We start from the raw sequence: 6648 nt of genomic DNA on the forward strand, positions 1-6648 counted from the left end.
TTTTTGTGGATTTTTTTGCTATGTGGTATTTGCTGAACAGTCAGTTAAAGGTTGAAAATAAATTGTGATAGAAGGTGTTTCTATTGTTGATAAACACCAGTTAATCATATTTTCTCTTATTCATACTCTTTGGTTCCTGTGTAATCTTTGTCTATCCCATGATGAAGGTATTCTCCCAAATTTGTCTCTAAAATTTTATGTTTTGGGTTTTATGTTTACATTTAAGTCCATTTCAGATCAGTTCTTGGTAAGGCAGTGGTTCTCAGCAGAGATGATTTTCCTCCCTGGAGACATTTGACAATATCTGGAGACTTTGGGGGTTGTTATACCTGGGGAGAGGATATTATAGAAACCTACTTGATAGGGGTGAGGCAAACATCTTACAATATATAGGAAAAATATCTATAGCAAAGAATATCTGATCTTAAATGACAAGTGACAAGATTGGTAAATCGTTGTGTAATGTGTGAGGTAAAAGTTGATGGTTTCTTTTTTTTTCCCATATAAATATCCACGTATGCATGGATCATTTCTAAGCTTGTTTATTCTGTTTCATTGATATAAATTCATATCTTTTTACAGTTTTGAGTACTGTGTGTTATTTCTTGAAATTAAGTAGTGTAAACACTTTTTGATTTTGTTGTTGCTATTGTTTTAATGACCTTGGCTATTCAGGGTTGTTTGAAATTTTATATGCACTTAGAATCAGCTCATCAATTCCTCCGAAATAGCATGTTAGAATTTTTATCTTGATTTTATTGAATTTATAATCTATTTGGAGAAAACTGACATCTTAAAAATAGTGTGCTTTATGATCTAGAAACATTATTTATGTGTCCTTTAATTTCTCTAAGCTATGTCCAGTAGTTAGAGTAAAACTCTTATTTGTCTTGGGTTAAATTTATTCCTAAGTATTTTATATTTTCAACATGCTTTATTTTAAAATTGTTTTTTATAATAACAAAACTTTTTATAATTTAACCTTTCTTCATTTACCTTGCTAAATTCATTGTAAATTTTTGAAATTTTTTGATAGATTGCTTTGGATTTCCCATGTGAACATTCATGTTTGCTGAAAATAGAAGTTTTATGTCTTCAATTGCCATGTGTGTGGCTTTTCTTTCTTTTTTCCCCATATTGTAAGAGCTATATTTGCCCTGCATCCCTCCTGCATAGACTGGTGAATGGGAATGGTAAGAATAAGCATCCTTAACCTCATTGTCAATTTTAAGAGGATAAGCATTCAGTATTTTGCCATTAAAAGTAAGGCTATCTGTAGAATTTTTGCCTTTATCAGCCTTTATTTAAATGGGTGTTAAATTTTATCAAATGTTTTTTAAATGACCATTGGATTTTTCTCTCTTATTCAATGAAGGATACAGATTGTCTTTTAAACGAAAACCATCTTTGTATTCTCAAGATAAACCCTATTCTGTCAAGCTGCACTGTTTTATATGTTCCTGAAATTATTTTGCTAATATTTTGTTAAACAATTGTAGTTCTAGTCACATAGACACAAAATTGGTTTATGTGGTCTGTAGTATATTTGAAATGTTGAACTTACAAAATGTGCTACAGGATGTTCCTTCTCCATTTATGAATGGATATTTGTAGTTTTTTGTGTAAATTTAATGATTGTTTTCCTCCATATTTTTTCCTGGGCTTCTAATTTTTTAACATTTATGAATTTAACCAGCAGTTCTTATATAATTTACTTGTAAATTCTTGGGGTTTTCTTCATGTAATATCAGTCCATTTTTAAGTAATAACAGTTTCATTCCTTATTTAACTTATTTTTTTGTTGTTTGTTCATTGGTTAGGATTCAGAGAAATGTTGAATAGAAATGGTGCTGGCTAGCACCATTTTTTTTCTTGCCTTTATAGTGATTGTCCTCAGTGTTTCAAAATAAGTATTATTATTGCTAGTTATTTTTTCCCTATGTTGTGGTTTTAGTTTAAGGGAGCTCCTGGCTCATTCTGGTATTAAGAAATTAAATTAATGAATAAAGATTAAATTTTATCTATATTAAATTTGCATCTGTCTACTTAGTCATATTAATGTTTCTACTGGAAACTGTTAGTGTAGAAAAATAACTGATTTTCTAATGTTAAGTAAACCTTGCAAAACTATGAGACTTTTCGGCTATAACTTCCTGAAGAGATTGGCATATATAAAGTATATAAATCTGGACAAAATAGTTATAAAAATAATTTCAGTCTTCTGAAAATTATCTGAAAGCAAAAAAATTTAAAAATCTTTTATCATGAAAGCTATAGTAAATAGTAGGACACTCCAGTCTCTTTGCCTGGAGCTTCTCCCATTCCTTCTAGGTCTGTATTGTTCCCAGGACAAGGCTGATCACTGGATTCAGCAGTCCTGCTACCAGAGTTAGTAGACTTGATTTTGGGCAGAGGGTAAAAACCCGTGCTGGAGATTTGTTGGTGGAAGTGGCAAACTCAGTAGAAAACAAATGGGAAAAATCCACTGTTACACTGCCCTGATTTTATAGACCTGGTTGTAGGAATGGGAGAGCAGCCATAAATTTTGGGGGGAATTCAGTATGTGAGAGAGCCATGGAAAAGATAACATAAATTCTCCACATATCCATCGCTGACTAAGAAATTATGCACATGCACAAAGCAGATCAGTGACAGGCCCACAGAAAGTGAACATTAAAGTGGTTATTTGAACTTTAACTGTGCTCAAAAATCCACACACAAATCTAGCAATGAAAGGGTCAGAGCCTTATTGGCTCGAGATTTTTGACAAGATCAATTCAGAATAATTGGCTGATCACTTGTGTATGTAATCTTGTATGACACAAGAGCAACCACTAGAAAATCAAGCAAAGTAAAATAAAAATGACAAAACATGAACAAATGGCTCAGTGATTGCACACCCTGAGGAAAACATAATTTTAATTTGTATGTTAAAACCTTCAGAAGAAGCAAATCAGAATCAAGAATTACTATAACATATTATCTGTTTTTCATTTTTCAACATGAAGAGACATGAGAAGAAAGAAGAAATTGAGACACACACTCAGAAAGAGAAGAAAAAAAAGCAGACAATAGAAATTGAGAGGGCCCAGATGTTAATTTAGCAAACAAATATTCCAGTGTAGCTATTATGAAAAGGTTTTAAGTTTTAAGTATCCTAGGACTATAAAGAACAATGTCTCAAAAATAAGAATCTTTTTTCTTTTCTTTTGAATATTTTATTTATTTATTTGACAGAGAGAGAGAGAGACAGCGAGAGAAGGAACACAAGCAGAGGGAGTGGGAGAGGAATAAGCAGGCTCCCCACTCAGCAGGGAGCCTGATGCAGGGCTTGATCCCAGGACCCTAGGATCCTGACCTGAACCAAAGGCAGGCAGACGCTTAACAACTGAGCCACCCAGGTGCCCCAAAATAAGAATCTTAATAGATACAAAGTATAAAAGAATCAAATGAGAAATTTAGAGTTGAAAGTATAATAACCAAAATTAAAATTTCATTAGATGACAAGGATGTGGAGCAACAGGAACTCTCTTTCATTGCTGGTGGGAATGGAAATTGGTACAGTCACTTTGGAAGACAGTTTGACAGTTCCTTAAAAACTAAACATACCGTTACCATATGATCCAGTAATCATTCCTCTCGGTATTTATCCAATTGAATTAAAAACTTATGTCCATACACAAACCTGCATATGGGTGTTTATAGCAGCTTTATTCCTAATTGCCAAAACGTGGAAGCAGCCAAGATATCTTTCAGTAGGAGGGTGGTAAATGAACTGTGGTACATTCATACAATGGAGTATTATTTAGCACAGAGAAGAAATGAGCTATCAAGCCATGAAAACACATAAAAGAACCTTAAATGCATATTGTTAAATGAAAGAAGCCATTCTGAAAAGGCTATATACTATATGTGATTCAACTTTATGACAGTCTGGAAAAGGCAAAATTTTGGAGACAGTGAAAAGATCAGTGGATGCCAGGTGTTAGGGAGGATGGAGAAATGAATAAAGCAGAGGCCAGATCATTTTTAGGGCAGTGAACTATCTTTTATATGATACTACAATAATGGATATGTGTCCATCTTTGTGAACATTTGTAAACTCAGAATGTACAACACCAACATATATCCTAATGTATACTATAGATTTTGAAGGATTTTGCTGTATCATTATAGGTTCATCATTTGTAACAAATGTATTGCTCTTTTTCCAGAGTAGTGGGGGAGATTGTGCGTGTGTGGAAGCTGGGAATATATGGGAGCCGTCTGTACTTTCTGCTCAGTTTTTCTGGGTACCTAAAACTCCTCTAGAAAATAAAGTTTATTTATTAAAATAAAACATTAAAAGTAAAAAGAAATCATTAAGTGTATATAAAAGCCTATTTAAGGTGGTTGGATGAATCATAAAGATAGATCAGGAATTATCCAGTTGCAGATCAGAGAGAAAAACAAAGATTTTATACATATACATGCATATAAATACATAAATGTGTGTGTGTATAGTAATAATAGTACTAAGAAAGGAAAAATTCAGTTATCTTAGAGAAAAGTTCTGTATTTTCCCTGAAGTAGATTGTGATAATTTAGGATGTATTATTTTAACACCTAGAGGAACCCCTACAAATATTTGTCTATTCAGGTCAGCCATGTTTCTATTATAGCTGGATGCCAGCTGTGGGAAAGGAATGTGTGGTACTAGCTTTCCTCTGCCTCTACCTTGAGTTTCCATTCCTCTCTCTTCTTTATGCTATCTTAGGATCCTTCAAAGCAGAAACTGACTCGTGCTTGCATGCTGGTTTACCAGATGTACTCTCCTGGCTTGGCAGGTGTTTAAACTGACCTTTTCTCTTTTGGAGCCCCTATGGATGCTTTGAAGACAAGCCACTGCCTTTTTTTAAAATTTATTTATTTTTAATATCGAATGATGTTTATTATGATTTTTAGAAAGCCTGAGAAAGGTACAGAAGTACTGTGAACTTATAATTAATCAAGATAATTAGAAGCAAAATATTTACAACCCTCAAACAATCAATACAAAAGCTTTGCTTGTTTGTTTGTTTGTTTGTTTTTCTGTATTCTTCCTTGGAGGATAAGCCCTCTATCCAATCAATGGAGAACTCCAAACTGAACTTTCTTGGATGGGTAGAAATAAATCTTTCCATGATCCCTCTAAATCCCTATGTATACTTCTAAATTCTTTCTTTTCTGGTCTTTTCCTCCTGGCAGTGTTCTTGGACAAATCTAAAACCACTTTATAACCAAACTTCATCTTCACCTTCTATAGTATAGGTATCTGGAACTATGATCTCAAGAATTATACCAAAACTGAGACAACCAGATTTCCATTTAGGCATTTTGTTATATTAGTCTTGCCAAACTGAACTTGACCTCAAACTTTCTTAGGGTATATATTTATATATGTGTACGTAATGTGCATAATGTTTAATAATCATAGTAGTAATTTAATTCTCTTGATCGGTGCCTTTGATATATGCTAATCTATGCAAAACACCTCATTACCAGGCCTCCATTGACAGGCAGTTCAGGATGATTTAGCTTTACAAGAAAAAATTCTTGATCATTCCTTCATTCCTGCTTCACTCCATTCTAGTATTTGCTTGACTTCTGATCTCTAATTTCTACTTCATTTGGGAGCCCCACCCTCATCTTTTGGCTGATAGATACGACTTTTTTTTCCCTTTTACCATTTTTTGATACTTTTGGCAAAGCATGTTTTCCTATGAATCCTCTGTCTCTACTGGCTTCAGATATAGTTGGGTGATTGCCCTACCTGCTTCTGCATTTGCATTCTAGAACTCTAACCAGTTTTGGCTTTGTTTTGATATTCCCAGATAGGCTCGTGGGGAGGTACAAATAAAACTGAGTTCGTTGTCTAAAACTTGGCACAACCAGAATCTTTACTCATTGACCTGAAATCTCAGCGATCATTTTTACAGTTGATAATGATGGACTCAGAGAAAAGACTTTTGATTAGGTTATAAATTTTAGTAGCATAAGAATTAGAGGATAGTCTGCTTTGATAGAAGTAAATGTACTTGACCCTTGCACAACATGGGTTAGTACTGTGTGGGTCCAGTTATATGTATGTGGATGATTTAGTACAGTATAGTACAGTACTGTAAATGTATTTTCTGTTATGATTTTCTTAGAATTTTCTTTTCTCTAACTTTATCCTATGCAATATGTAATATGTAATATTGTATGTTACATTACATAAATCATGTATGTATGTATTACATGTATGTACACATATATGTATATACCTGTGTATCACATGTATATACATATATACATGTATATATACATGTGTATGTATTACATTACATGCATATATGCAATGTGTAATTCATGTGACATGCAATTTATATGTTAATTGACTATGTTATTGGTAAGGTTTCTTCTGGTCAACAGTAGGCTACTAGTAGTTAAGTTTTGGAGGAATCAAATATTGTACATGGATTTTTTACTGCATGGGGATCAGTGTCCCAAAAACTTGTGTTGATCAAGAGTCAATAATATTACAGGAATAATTCTAGAGAAGGGTGCCTGGGTGGCTCATTCAGTTAAGCGTATGTGTTTAGCTCAGGTCATGATCTTGGGATTCTGGGATGAGCCATGCATTGGGCT

This window comes from Mustela putorius, unplaced genomic scaffold, assembly GCF_011764305.1.
Source record: "Mustela putorius furo isolate JIRA1106 unplaced genomic scaffold, ASM1176430v1.1 tig00003845_pilon_pilon_pilon, whole genome shotgun sequence".
NCBI classification, from domain to species: Eukaryota; Metazoa; Chordata; class Mammalia; order Carnivora; family Mustelidae; genus Mustela; species Mustela putorius.